Raw genomic sequence first — 16,788 nt, forward strand, 5'->3', positions numbered from 1 at the left:
CAAAGAACAGTGATATCAAAGGCTTGATTCTTCTCAGTAGTTAAGTGATCCAAAGCAATCCTAATAGACTTTGGACACAAAATGCCATCTACTTCCAGAAAAAGAACTAAAGAGACTGAATGTAAATCAACACATGGTATATTCACTTCTTTTTTCTGTTTTGTGTGTGTGTGTGTGTGTGTGTGTCTCCCATGATTTTTCATTTTTGCTCTGTTTTCTCTCCCAACATAATTCATAAAACAATGTGTATTAAAAATAAATAAATTTATTACAATAAAAAAGATTCCCCTCTCCCCCCTATTTTTATATTTTTTCATTTCCTCCTTCTGACATAAGTCAACTTAGTTCAAGGCTCAAGGTCATTTTCATAAGACTCTCTTCATTGGTAGAGAATGATAAATATTCTTTGCCAGTCAGAGAGGAGATTGTTGGAAAGCTTGGAAAAGCAGAGATCCTAGTTAGGTCTACAACTTGAGCGCCCCTGGTTACTCCATTATGTATCAATCAAACAATCAACATTTATCAAGTGTTATTCCATATATTTCCATATATTGTTCCCAGATCTACCAGTCTGAAGTAGAATTTAAAAACAAACAAACAAAAAATGGAAGAACTGAATGACATGCAGTAAAGAACTAAATTTCATTCTTCATTTTCCCCCACCCCCAGGAAGGGAAGACATTGGCAGTATCTAAGAATTGCCATTGATAATTCTCTGCAGTATCATCTGAGAAAAAAATGTAGTACTTAGAATACCAGGCTAAACCAATAGTTGAGAAAGAACTGTATCCTTTCTCCAATAGAAGGGAAAACAGCCAGAATAAACATTCTTGGATTTAGAGGATAAAATTAAGGTCTATGTATCCAAACAATTTATCTTCCTTCTCCATGTACACTATTTCATATTTACAGAATGTTTTCTCTATTTTGTTAATGCTAGTTTAGATTTCCCCTCTTTCTTTTATTGTATTATCTCTTCCTCTCGTGTTCTCTTTTCCACTTAAGTTTCTCCTTTTCTCTTTTTAACATTCTAAAGTCACTGATTTTCCTCACTACTACTTGGTGGTATATAGATAGAACAGCTTAAATTTTAGTATTTTTTTATTTCTGATATACAAACTGTGATCTAACAAATTGGCTGTTCTCATTGTTCATTATTTTGCCCAGGTAGGACAGATTTATGGCAAAGGTCTGAACTATAAATTGAAGTCAGCCATGGTTAATCTGATAAATGTCCCAGAAAGCTGGCACAGGTGTATGTCTATAAAAAGAGGCTATAGTCTTTATTGGGCATGGATCCATTCTATGGTGATAATTTCTGTAATCAAAATGCTTTATGAAAAGTATACATTTTTTCTCAAATGTAACCACATGAAATGTTTTATGATTATTTAAAGACAAATGCAAAGTCTAGCCTAATCACATTATTTTAATAGGGGCTACCATGCAGAATGAAAATGTAAGTTGGCTAGCATAAATAGGGGTGACAGCCTGACTCAAGGATGCAAAGTACTAATAGGTATAACTGCCAGCAGTGCTATAATTCAGTCTTGCAGATGATCATTTGGCACCCTCTGAACACAAAAATGATTGACTCAACATGACCAACATTTCACAGTTTCTAAACTAGTGCAGGTAGAGGTGGATAATTACTTTCACCACCCAAGGGAAGAAATCAGGAGCAGGTGTTAGCCTGCCCATACATCTGAAGTTTCAACTCATTTCCAATATGAATATAGCTAGTTGTATGAGCCAAAAAATATGGGTCAGTTGAGATTTTGCCACCTCAATTTTGGGGATTATAATTGAGTTTTTGCTTCTCTGACCTGATTTTTTCTAATGTATTTCACATATTGGTAACTTTAAATTTTAACTTTTTTAAACCTTTTTACTTTCCTTTAGGGTTGCCAAGTGAGATGCTCATGAGCTTTTCAGTACCAAGCGACACATCCATCTTTTGTAGATTTAACGGCTGTAGTCTTCCAGACAGTAGAAATGATCATTGAAAGGATAGATTTTCAGTTTGCTTCTCAGAGATCTTCATGGTCTATAACAGGTGTATAAGAAATGGAGAGAGAAAGACAGAGCAAAAAAGTAATAGCAAAGGAAAATGATGAAAATATCAGAAAGGAACAAAGAAAAAAGCATTTTGGCAAGGGAGTGGGGAGTGAATTGTTCAAGAAATATTTCATTATCCCCATTAGGAAATAATATAAAAACTAATAGAATGATCTTAAGAATTGACTCATAAATATGGCTAATGACGTATTATTACACGTAGTTATCCAAGGTCTCTCATTGATCTCATTAGCATCCAAAATTACTAGCAGGTTTGACAGTATTTTTATTTTGGAAATGCTTTCCTTAGAAATTAATTTAGCACTAAGTAGCAGTCTCTTGAAACTAACAAATTCTGGCAGCATCCACATTAAAGGATCGAAGGGCCTGGAATATGATATTCCGAAAGGCTAAGGAACTTGGTATGCAACCAAAAATAACTTACCCAGCGAGATTGAGCATCTTTTTCCAGGGAAGAAGATGGACATTCAACGAAATAAGCGAATTTCATCTATTTCTGATGAAAAAGCCAGAACTTAACAAAAAATTTGATCTACAAGCACAGAACTCAAGAGAAATCTAAAAAGGTAAAGATTAATCTTGGGAACTATATTTCGGCTGTAAAGATGTATAAAGAATACATGTATACCTTGTTCTAGAAACTAGTTGTGGAAAGGACATTGTACTAGAAAAAAGGGAAAGTGGGGGTACTACATTTCATGAAGAGGCAAAGAAAACCTAGTATATCTGAGAGAAAGAATGGAGAGGAATGAAAATAGTGAGTATTTTACTGCTTTCAGAATTGGCATTAAGAGAAGAATTTTAGACATATTCAATCTATGGTGAAACTTCTCCCACCTCATTGAAAAGTGAGAAGGGAAAAGTGAAAAAGGAAGGAATAAGCTAAGTGGAAGGGAATACGGTAACTGGGAGGGAAAGGGGTAAGTTGGGGGGGGGGAACTCTAAGTGGGGGAGGGATACTGAAAAAGGGAGGGCTGTGAGAAGCAAGGGGAGCTCACAAGCTTAATACTGGGAAGGGGGGTAAGGGAGGGGGTAAGGGAGTAAGAAGGGAGAAAAGCATAAACCGGGGTTAACAAGATGGCAAGTAATACAGAATTGGTCATTTTAACCATAAATGTGAACGGGGTAAACTCCTCTATAAAGAGGAAGCGGTTAGCAGAATGGATTAAAAGCCAGAATCCTACAATATGTTGTATACAGGAAACACACCTGAAGCGGGGTTATACATGCAGGTTAAAGGTAAAAGGTTGGAGCAAAATCTACTATGCTTCAGGTGAAGCCAAAAAAGCAGGGGTAGCCATCCTGATCTCAGATCAAGCTAAAGCAAAAATTGATCTAATCAAAAGAGATAAGGAAGAGCACTATATCTTGCTAAAGGGTAGAATGAATAATGAAGAAGTATCTATATTAAATATATATGCACCAAGTAGTGTAGCATCTAAATTCCTAAAAGAGAAATTAAGAGAGCTGCAAGAAGAAATAGACAGTAAAACTATAATAGTGGGAGATCTCAACCTTGCACTCTCAGAATTAGATAAATCAAACCACAAAATAAATAAGAAAGAAGTCAAAGAGATAAATAGAATACTAGAAAAATTAGATATGATAGATCTCTGGAGAAAATGTAATGGGGACAGAAAGGAGTACACCTTCTTTTCAGCAGTTCATGGAACTTATACAAAAATTGATCATATATTAGGACATAAAAACCTCAAACTCAAATGCAGTAAGGCAGAAATAGTGAATGCATCCTTTTCAGACCATGATGCATTGAAAATTACATTCAATAAAAAGCCACAGGAAAGTAGACCAAAAAATAATTGGAAACTAAATAATCTCATACTAAAGAATGATTGGGTGAAACAGCAAATTATAGACATAATTAATAACTTCATCCAAGAAAATGATAATAATGAGACATCATACCAAAATGTATGGGATGCAGCCAAAGCGGTAATAAGGGGAAATCTCATATCTCTAGAGGCCTATTTGTATAAAATAGAGAAAGAGAAGGTCAATGAATTGGGCTTGCAACTAAAAATGCTAGAAAAGGAACAAATTAAAAACCCCCAATCAAACACTAAACTTGAAATTCAAAAAATAAAAGGAGAGATCAATAAAATTGAAAGTAAAAAAACTATTGAATTGATTAATAAAACTAAGAGTTGGTTCTATGAAAAAACCAACAAAATAGACAAACCCTTAGTAAATCTGATTAAAAAAAGGAAAGAGGAAAATCAAATTGTTAGTCTTAAAAATGAAAAGGGAGAACTCACCACTAACGAAGAGGAAATTAGAGCAATAATTAGGAGTTACTTTGCCCAACTTTACGCCAATAAATTCGACAACTTAAATGAAATAGAAGAATACCTCCAAAAATATAGCTTACCTAAACTAACAGAGGAAGAAGTAAATATCCTAAACACTCCTATCTCAGAAAAAGAAATAGAACAAACTATCAATCAACTCCCTAAGAAAAAAACCCCAGGACCAGATGGATTTACATCTGAATTCTATCAAACATTTAAAGATCAATTAACTCCAATGCTAAATAAACTATTTGAAGAAGTAGGGATTGAAGGAGTCCTACCAAACTCCTTTTATGACACAGATATGGTACTGATACCTAAACCAGGTAGGCTGAAAACAGAGAAAGAAAATTATAGACCAATCTCCCTAATGAATATTGATGCTAAAATCTTAAATAAAATATTAGCAAAAAGATTACAGAAAATCATCCCCAGGATAATACACTATGACCAAGTAGGATTTATACCAGGAATGCAGGGCTGGTTCAATATTAGGAAAACTATTAACATAATTGACTATATCAACAACCAACCAAACAAAAACCATATGATCATTTCAATAGATGCAGAAAAAGCATTTGATAAAATCCAACAGCCATTCCTAATAAAAACACTTGAGAGCATAGGAATAAAAGGACTTTTCCTTAAAATAGTTAGGAGCATATATTTTAAACCTTCAGTAAGCATCATATGCAATGGGGAAAAACTGGAACCTTTCCGGTAAGATCTGGAGTGAAGCAAGGTTGCCCACTATCACCATTATTATTCAATATTGTATTAGAAACACTGGCCTCTGCAATAAGAGTCGAGAAAGAGATTAAAGGAATTAGAGTAGGCAATGAGGAAACCAAACTATCACTCTTTGCAGATGATATGATGGTATACCTAGAAAACCCAGAGATTCTACTAAAAAGCTATTAGAAATAATTCATAATTTTAGCAAAATAGCAGGATACAAAATAAATCCCCATAAATCCTCAGCATTCTTATACACCACCAACAAAATCCAAGAGCAAGAGATACAAAGAGAAATTCCATTCAAAATAACTGTTGATAGCATAAAATATTTGGGAATCTACCTACCAAAGGAAAGTCAGGAATTATATGAGCAAAATTACAAAAAAGTTTTCACACAAATAAAGTCAGACTTAAATAATTGGAAAAATATTAAGTGCTCTTGGATAGGCCGAGCAAATATAATAAAGATGACAATACTCCCTAAACTAATCTATTTATTTAGTGCTATACCAATCAGACTTCCAAGAAAATATTTTAATGATTTAGAAAAAATAACAACAAAATTCATATGGAACAATAAAAAGTCGAGAATCTCAAGGGAATTAATGAAAAAAAAATCAAATGAAGGTGGTCTAGCTGTACCTGATCTAAAATTATATTATAAAGCAGCAGTCACCAAAACCATCTGGTATTGGCTTAGAAATAGATTAGTTGATCAGTGGAAAAGGTTAGGTTCACAAGACAGAATAGTCAACTATAGCAATCTAGTATTTGACAAACCCAAAGATTCTAAATTTTGGGATAAGATTTCATTATTTGATAAAAACTGCTGGGATAACTGGAAATTAGTATGGCAGAAATTAGGCAAGGACCCACACTTAACACCACATACCAAGATAAGATCAAAATGGGTCCATGACCTAGGCATAAAGAACGAGATTATAAATAAATTAGAGGAACATAGGATAGTTTATCTCTCAGACTTGTGGAGGAGAAAGAAATTTGTGACCAAAGATGAACTAGAGACCATTACCAATCACAAAATAGAAAATTTTGATTATATCAAATTAAAAAGCCTTTGTACAAACAGAATGAATGCAAACAAGATTAGTAGGGAAGTAACTAACTGGGAAAACATCTTTACAATTAAAGGTTCTGATAAAGGCCTCATTTCCAAAATATATAGAGAACTGACTCAAATTTATAAAAAATCAAGCCATTCTCCAATTGATAAATGGTCAAAGGATATGAACAGACAATTTTCAGATGAAGAAATTGAAACTATTACCACTCACATGAAAGAGTGTTCCAAATCACTATTGATCAGAGAAATGCAAATTAAGACAACTCTGAGATATCACTACACTCCTGTCAGATTGGCTAAGATGACAGGAAAAAACAATGATGAATGTTGGAGGGGATGCGGGAAAACGGGGACATTGATGCATTGTTGGTGGAGTTGTGAACGAATCCAGCCATTCTGGAGAGCGATCTGGAATTATGCCCAAAAAGTTATCAAACTGTGCATACCCTTTGATCCAACAGTGTTTCTATTGGGCTTATACCCCAAAGAGATACTAAAAAAGGGAAGGGGACCTGTATGTGCCAAAATGTTTGTAGCAGCCCTGTTTGTAGTGGCTAGAAACTGGAAAATGAATGGATGCCCATCCATTGGAGAATGGCTGGGTAAATTGTGGTATATGAATGTTATGGAATATTATTGCTCTGTAAGGAATGACCAGCAGGATGAATACAGAGAGGCTTGGAGAGACCTACATGGACTGATGCTAAGTGAGATGAGCAGAACCAGGAGATCATTATACACTTCGACAACGATATTGTATGAGGATGTATTCTGATGGAAGTGGATTTCTCTGACAAAGAGACTTAACTGAGTTTCATTGGAGAAATGATGGACAGAAACAGCTACACCCAAAGAAGGAATACTGGGAAATGAATGTGAACTATTTGCATTTTTGATTTTCTTCCCGAGTTATTTTTACCTTCTGAATCCAATTCTCCCTGTGCAACAAGAGAACTGTTTGGTTCTGCAAATATGTATTGTATCTAGGATATACTGCAACATGTTTAGCATATATAGGACTGCTTGCCATCCTGGGGGGGGGGAGGAGGGAGGGAGGGGAAAAAACGAAACATAAGTGATTGCAAGGGATAATGTCGTGTAGAAATTATCCTGGCATGGATTCTGTCAATGCGAAGTTATTATTAAATAAAATAAAATTTATTATAAAAAAAAAAAGAAACTAACAAATAATTCTACAAAATCATTCTAAGTATAATTAATGATCTTTTAATGACAATATAGCATAGATGCTTCCTTTATACTATTGAATATATTTTTTTTTCTTTTAAGAAAATTTCCCTTTAAGATCTAGCAGTGTTTGAAAATTCTGGATTTAAAAATATATTTTTGACATAGGTTTTAATGGTTATTTTGTCCATGTCCATGGACATGGAGGTATTTTTCTTTACTCCATTTTTCCCTATAGATTTATATGCTACAATGTTTCATTAGATTGGTATTGTTTTGAATATTTCAGTTGAGTATTCCATTCCATTGTGTGTCTGAGCATTCCAGGTAACTAAAGCTTATAAACTAATATATATGTATATGAAATGTCACACATAAACACACAAATATATAATATACTCACATATTTATATAAATCTATATCTATCCATCTTGTGATATAGAGTTATATATGTGAATAACATTTATGTATATAAATATCATTTACATATGTGGTTATATATTTCTGTGTATACAAACACATATATACTCACATATATCTGTTTATCTATTTCTCTATAGATATGTATGTGTATACAGAGAAAGAGACAGACAGAAATAGAGAGACAGAGAGATAGAGGCAGAGAGAAAAGAGTTTGTTTTAATCATTAGCTCTTTAATAATAACATACGGCCATAGACTCATCATTGTATAACTGGCAAATACAATGATGCTTCCAGACTGTATGAAAGTATATAGGGCTATTTGGCACAATACTAATTAAAAAAATTAGTCTGATACTGATGTGTGTTTGAATTTTAGATTCTACCATGAATAGGTATAGCTAGACCTATATAAATATATAATTATATGTACATATGTGTACATGTGCAATATACTCACATACACGCATACACATACACATGTATATAATGCATACATACACATATACACATAAACACAAACACATATATTTCATTTCTTACATTTTTGCTACAATTTAGGTGTCACTGATTGTGAATATGTTACTGCCTTTGATGTTATCCTTACTTTTGTTTTCCATTTCCACAAGGAGATCAAATATTGTAGATACATAAAATTTTCCCTCTAAATCATTAGGCAATAGGTTCTGAAAGAGACTTTGAGTAAAGAACATGAGCTTTATAAAAACTGCAGGAAATAAAGTATCCATCAATTTGGAAATGGCTGAATTATTTATGATATATGAATATAATGAATATGATTGCTATTGTGCCACAAGAAGTAATAGAGAGGATGCTTTCAAAAAATCTGAGAGGCTTATATGAACTGATCCAGAATAAAATGAATAGTACAGGAAAAATAATCTATACAATAATCACATTTTAAAGATAAATCATTTTGAAAGAATTAAGAATTCTGATTAAAGCAATGAATATACTCTATCAAAGACCTCTCATTATAAGACGTTACCTATCTTTTCACAGGAGGATAATAAATTCAAAGGAGAGATGGAGAGATATACATATTTTACTCAAACCAGTGTATACTTTATTTGAATATCTGTATTTTTAAAATAGTTTTACAATCACACATAAAGGGAATTTTCAGCATACATTTTTGTCAGATTTCAGTGTCATTTTTTTCTTCCTCTTTTATCTCCCTCTTCACCAAGACAGCAAGCAATACAATGTAGCTCAAACATGTAAAATAACTTTGAATATATTTCTATATTACTCATGTGGGAAAAGAAAAATCATAAATAATGGGAGAAACATGAAAAAAATTTAAAAGTTTAAACTAATAAGTTTTGATCCACATTCAATTTCCATAGTTCTTTTGCTGCATGTGGTTGGGATTTTTCATCATAAATCTTTTGGAATTTTATTGAATAACTGCATTGTTGAGAAGAGCTAAATTTATTATAATTGATTATCATACAATCTTGTTGTTAGTGTATACAGTTTTCTTCTGGTTCTGCTCGTTTCACTCAGCATGTTCATGTAAGTCCAGGTTTTTTCTTGCTCATCATTTCTAATAAAACAATAATATTCCATTACATTCATATATCTTAATTTGTTCAGCCATTATCCAGTTATTAGGCATCCATTCAATTTTCAACTTAGTGTCACCACAAAACAAGTTGCCACAAATTTTTCAACATATGAGTCCTTTTCCCTCTTTTATGATTATTTTGAGATACTGACCCAACAGTAACACTACTAGATCACATCATATGCAATTTTATTGACCTTTGGATAATTTGTTCCACTTTTGCTCTTCAGAAAGTCTGAATCAGTTCACAGCTCCACTAACAATGCATGTGTCCCAGTTTTCCTACAACTCCTCCAACATTTACTATTATCTTTTCCTATCATCTTAGCCAAGCTAATATGTTTGAAGTGATACTTCAGTGTTTTTTAATTTGCATTTCTCTAACCAATAGAAATTTAGAGCATTTTTATATGACTATAGATGGCTTTAATATCTTCATTAGAAAACTGTCTGTCCAAATCCTTTTACTAGTTATGGCCTGGGGCATAATTTACATTTCTATAAATTTGACTCAGTTCTTCATATATTTCAGAAAAGAGGCCTTAATCAGAAAAGCTGATAAAAAAACATCTTTTCCAGCTTTTTACTTCCCTTCTAATCTTGATTGCATTAATTTTATTTGTGCAAAAATTCAACTTATTGTTATTCTTTTAAGTGTTTCATTTCTCTTTTTTTCCTTTAGAGTATGGGAGGAGAAGAAATTCTTAAAATGTATTTTTGGTTCTTTGAGTAGAACAAAATTTGGCAGGTCCTGGATTTCTCTTCTTCTTTTTCTCCTCCTTTTCTTCTTTTTTTTTTCTTCCTTTTCTTCATCCTTCATCCTTCTTTGGAATTTATTTAACAATTTATTTTCCCCCAGTTACATGTAAAAACAATTTTAATGTTTGCTGTTAAAACTCTAAGTGCCCAGTTCTCTTCCTTCCTCCTTATTTACCCCACCCCAATGAAAAGAGATGCAATTTTATATGTTATACATATAAAGTTATATAAAACATTTCTATATCAGTCCTATTGTGATAGAAAATACAAACTCCCCACTCAAAAAAAAATTCAAGAAAAATAAAACTTAAAATATACTTCCATCTCAATATTGTCTCAATGCCATCAGTTATTTCTTTGGAAATGGATAACATTTTTTTCATCATAAATCCTTCAGAGCTGAATGTACTATATTGCTGAGAACATCTAAATCATTTACAACTTATCTTACAATATGTTGTTGTTATGTTGTACATTATACATTTCATTTTACATCAGCTCATGTAAGCATTTCCAGTTTTTTTTTTCTGAGAACAAACTACTCATCATTTTTATATTACAATAGTATTCCTTCATACTCACATGCAACTATTTGTTCAGTCATTCCATAATTGATGCCTTTACTCTCAATTTCTAATTCTTTGACACCAGAAAGGAGTTGCTTTAAATATTTTTGTACAAACAGATCCTTTCCCCTTTTAAAAATATTTTGGGATACAGAATGAGTAGTAGTATTGCTAGATCAAAAGGTACACATGATTGTATGGACTTTTGGATATATTTCCAAATTGCTTTTCAGAATGATTGAGTCGGTTCACAATTCCAGCAATGGCATATTATCTAATTTTTCTCCCACATCCCTCAAACATTTGCCATTTTCCTTTTTTTGTACTATTAAGCAATATATTAGTTAGGAGGTAGTACCTTAGAATTATTTTAGTTTGTATTTCTCAAATGAATTGCAAGAGCATTAAAAAAAATATATGACTATAGCTTTGATTATTCCATTTGAAAACTGTACATACCTTTTGGTCAATTATCAATTGAGGAATAACTATTATTTTTAATTCAGGTATATATTTGCTTGAGAAAAGAGGCCTTTATCAAATAAAATTGCTTTAATTTTTTTCAGATTTACTATTGGTAATTGTATTTGCCTCCATCTTATTAGCCACACCATTTATTCTCTCTCTCCTTTCATCCTGTCCCTCCTTGAAAATGGTCTGCTTTTGACTGTCACCTCCCTCAATCTGCCCTCTGCTCTCTTGAACATTGTCTCCTCTTTTTCTTTCCTCCTCCTACTTTCCTATAGATTAAGATAGATTTCTATATCCAATTGAGTGTGCATATTTATCCCTCTGAGCTAATTTTGATGGGAATAAGTTTCACTTTCTCCCCCTCATCTCTTCCTTTCTTCCCCTTCACTATAAAAACTTTTCTTGCTCTTTTATGTGACACAATTTACCTTATCCTACCTCTCTCTTTCCCATTCTCGCAGTATATTCTTCTTATCCCTTTGATTTTTAAGTATTAATCTTCATTTTCAACTCATATCTGTATCCTGTGTCTGCATAATGTTCTTCTAACAGACCTAATAATGAAAAAGTTCTTATGAGTTACAAGTATTATCTTCCCATGTAGGAATGTAAATAGTGTAACTTTATCAGGTCCTTTATGATTTTCCTTTTTTGTTTATTTATTTTTTTATTTTTTGGTATTTGAAAGTCAAATTTTCTATTCAGTGCTGGGCTTTTTACTAAGAATGTTTGAAACTCCTCTACTCATTGAATGTGCATTTTCCCCTCAAAAATTATATTCAGTTTTTTTTTTTCTGGGTAAATGAGTCATAATAGCTCCTTTGCCCTCCAGAATATTATAGGCTAGCCCCTGTAGTACTTGAACATAAAAGATGATAAATCTTGTCTTATCTAGATTATGGCTCCACAGTACTTAATTTTTTTTTTTTTTTGGCTTTCTTTGGAATTTTCTGTTTGGGATTTCTTTCAGGATGGAGCCTGCTCTGTTTTGCTTAGGCTGGGTCCATGCTGATGTGGCCTGCTCAGGATTGTATGCCATTCTCACTATTGTGACAACTCTTTCCTACAAGTTTCTAAGTTATCTTTGGCTGGAAGATTATTTCATCTTGTCTTTTGTGAGTTCTGCTGTTCCAAGAATTGTTTTATTTTATTATTTAAAGGGAGTTTAGAGGGCTTTTGTGGAGAGTTCAAGTGACTGTCTGTCTTCTTTCTCCCATCTTGATTCTGCTTAATTAAAACAATTTTAAGTGCAGTGAATAGGGAAAGAATAGGGATGGTAGAGCAAAATAAAAAAAAATATTGCCCAGCTCCCTGTGTATGAGCTTTCCACAAAGACCTTACTAATGGATTATACTAATTCTTAACTTGAAAATCAGAGAAAAATATTATTTTGTTTTATTTTTTTATCTAACATCAGCAGACATACATACAGAGAAGTCTGTGGACACTGATGATGGAATATGTACAGAAGCATGATATGTGGGGCATTTTAATATCCAGGGAGTTAAAAGAACCAAGAGTACACCAGTTCAGGAAATAATTTCCCCCAAAATTATTCCTAAACTAGAATACAGTGCATAAATACATTGGTAGCTCTGTCACCCATTACTAGGTTTTGGTTTACTTAACTAATGAGAGATTCTATGCTTAGATGTAGCAAAGAAGATCAGTATTGAGCTTTAGGCTATATATTATGCCATCAAAAGTAGACATACATACTTATATACATATATACTTTGAGGTATATGATAGACTTCTGGAGAATTTTCATTAGGAATAGAAAAGAGTTTTCATATACTCAATATATTTGATACTGTGTATAGCACCTTCACAAAACTGATCATTTATTAGGAGGGGGAAGGAAAGAGAAGGAAAGGAAAGGAAGGGGAGGGGAAGGAAAATGAGAAGGGAAGGGAAGGGAAAGGAAAGAAGGGGAAGAGTGGGAAGGGAAGAGAAAGGAAAAGAATGAAAATGAAGGAAGGTGATTTCATCAACTCCATGAATTTAATGTCTATGATTTTAAAATCTACTTATCTATCCATAACTTCCATCTGAACCCTCAATTTCACATTTCCAGCTGTCTTTTAAACATTTCAAACTGTATGTACCATAGAAATTCTAAACTCAGCATGAACAAAGTTGAGCTCCCACACACGACTTTCTTCCCTCTTCTCCTATTCCTGCTAAAGTCACCTTCAACTTCCTTTTATGAAATCTTGAAAGATAGGTGTCATCTTTAGATCTTTGATCTCTCACCACATACATCCAAAATGTTACCCATTTTTATAGATTCCACCATTGTAACCTTTCTCATATATTGCCATTTTTCTCCTCTAACTACCAATCACCTTCCTGCAGGTCCTCATCACCTTACATCTGTATAATTGCAAAGACTTACTTGTTTTTTTTTTTTTTCTCTTACTCAAGTTAATATTCATTCCAGGTCATCCTCTGCTGAACTATCAAAAAAAATTTCTAAAGTACAAGTCTATTTTATCACCTTTATTGAATAAACTCTAGTGCTTCCTTATTACCTCCATAACCTCCATTTAAATCCTCCATTTAAAGCTCTTTCTCTTTTACAGTTTTCTTATACCTTATTTTCCTCCATGTTTTTTGAGATATAAATATTCTGGAATCCTTTAGGTTTCTCCCAAAAGACCTGCATTTTCTGACTCTGTGATTTTTCATTGGCTGTACCTCTGATCTGAATGCTCTCTCTCTCTTTAGCTCCATCCTTTAATTTCCTTGATTTCTTTCAGATCTCATCTAAAATTCTATTTTCTACAATAAGACTTTCCAATTTCCATTTCATAGTAGTTTTTTTTTTCCTTTGAGATTATCTCTAATTTGTCTTTATATATCTTGTTTGTATGCAGTTGTTTGCATGCTGTCTTTCCTCATTAGATTTTCAGATCTTTGAGGAGACAGATAGTTTTTGCTTTTCTTCATAACCTCACTGCTTAGCAAATTCTCTGGCACATGGTAAATACTTAATGAGGACTTATTGGCTTTATTTGACTTGTGTTCCATTCATATGTCAATGTGGTATTAATGTTCTTGAAAGATATTACAATAGAGGTAACCTTGTTCAAAAATATCTTCTAAGTATTAATAATTTATGAGGCATAAATCAGATACATATGTTCTTTTTATGTGTTTAACATAAAAATGGTGGCTCTTTAATTCAGATTTCAAGTGGAGACAGAATTCCTTATACATGATGAGGTCTTCCAGCTACTTTATTTTCACTTGACATTGTACTCTTTGTGTCCATCCTGGAAACCTGTAAAACCTCCTAAATTATATCCATAATTGCTCATAAGAGTTTAATTTAATGAACTACATAGTAAATCAAATAAATAATGAATAGGCTAGACAACCAATAGAGGTGGGTCATCAGCACACACTATTTCAGCAAAAAAAAATTTTACAGGATAAGGATAGAAACATATAGATTCCTTAAAAAATATGCAATTATTTTTGTTACTTCAAGCTTCTCCTGTAAATATTTTTAACATTAATTTTCTTTTAATGATGATATATACTACTAAATCATAGAATTCTATGGCATATTAAAGACAATATTGACTATTTCCCAAAATTAAATAGGGACATACATGATGTATATGAACAGGCTACAAATCAACATAAAAGAGTAATTACACAGGAGATCAGTGTCAAAGATACTATACTAGAATGTATGACAAGAAAAAATATTGATTATAATGAAAATAAAGAATGATTGATGGATATATGAAATTTTCCATTTTTATCCATGTGATATACAGGAAATACCATAATATACTCAATTCATAAACAAAGAAACCCTTGTGATTCTAAGACGGGGAAATTCAGTTACCCAATCAGATAGATAACAACAGTAATGTCACAAAGTTTTCTTCCTACTACTATAGAATTTCAATATTAAGGAGCCTCAAATTCCCCAAGAGTTTTCATGTCCCTCTTCCCTATGCCACAAGAATAAATATGTACCAATTCCTTGGTCCAGAGTTCTTGTTACCTCTCTCCAATAGCTGTTTCTGCTAGACTTAAATAAACATTTTATAAAAACTCAACAGACTTTCCCCTTTTGAGGCAGAAGGTATACTATTCCTTCCATGGGCCAAGTAGGGAGCTCAGTACTTACTCAAGGACCAATAGCCTTACTTCCATAATTTTCTCTGATTGCCTTTGTATCATAAGTCAATGAACCTAGCTTACTTTACTTTCTTAATATGAGAATTTTAAAAAGGTGAAGGAGTAGGTCAGAAAATCCCAAGTTTTCCAGATTTTCTTCACAAATAAAAAATAATTGTGCTTTAGGAAAGATATAGAGCATTAAAAAAATAAGTGTTGGGTCAGAGCAATCTTCCTGGGACAATGTCAAAGGACTGGAAAATACCATGACAAAGGTTTTTCTCATGTGTGTTTCATAAACACTGTTAGGCTAATTCCATTGAAACAGCAAGCAAGGAGTCCTGGAGTTTAGGTGAGTTAAGTAACCTCAATCTTGTCAAAGACTATAAAACTGTGCATACGCTTTGGACCAGCCAAAGGGTCTGTATCCTAAGAAAATCTTAAAGGAAGTAAAAGGACCTGCATGTGCAAAAATTTTTGTAGCAGCTCTTTTTATGGTAGCAAAAATTGGAAAATAAGTAGATGATTATCAATTGAGAAATTGATAAGTTGTGATATATGAAGATACTGGAATATTATTCTATAAAAATTATTAACAAGCTGATTGTAGAACAGATGAGAAAGATTTACATGAACTAATGCTAAGCAAAACAAGCAGAATTAAGAATACATTTTACACAATAACAGCAAGGACATATGATGATCAACTATGAAAGACTTTATTCTTCTCAGTGATTCAGTAATCCAAAGCAATCCCAAAATCTATATCCAGAAAAAGAACTAAGGAGACAATATAAATCAACACATGCTATATTCACTTCTTTTTTCTGTTTTTTTCTTTAACCTATCTTATGGTTTCTATCTTTTGTTCTGATTTTTCCCTCCCAATATGATAATGTATATTAAAATAAATTTGCTAGAAAAATAAAAATAAACAAATTTCTATTTTGAGAAAGCATAAAAATAAAATACAACATCTCCCCCTTCCCCCTAAAAAATAACTTCAGTTCCAGATGTTCAGAATCTAAGTTAGGGAAGAGTGAGGTAACCTTTGCTGATAAGGAATGCCAGGCCCAATTTCACTATCAAACTGTGACCCTAGGTAAGCAGGAAACAGCACCTATTCAGTGAGTAGAGAAACAGTGAGGCAGAAATGCTGCTGGTCTGGGCATTTACAGGATATAGAGTTCTTGGTTTTGGATTCTAGAACAGAGGAAACAATTAAAGGAGGACCTCATGCAAGAGCCACCACCCATCACAGGAATAGAGATAATTACATCAACATTATGCTACAAAATGAGCAGGCAAAGGAGAAAGAACTTGAATATAAAATGTTAATATTGGAATAAGAAAGATTGAATTCATCTTCAGAAGAGGATACTGAAATAAATAAAAAAAAAGCCTCTTCTACACTTAAGAGTAAGATCATTTGATCACTCAT

This window comes from Antechinus flavipes, chromosome 3, assembly GCF_016432865.1.
Source record: "Antechinus flavipes isolate AdamAnt ecotype Samford, QLD, Australia chromosome 3, AdamAnt_v2, whole genome shotgun sequence".
Taxonomy (NCBI): domain Eukaryota; kingdom Metazoa; phylum Chordata; class Mammalia; order Dasyuromorphia; family Dasyuridae; genus Antechinus; species Antechinus flavipes.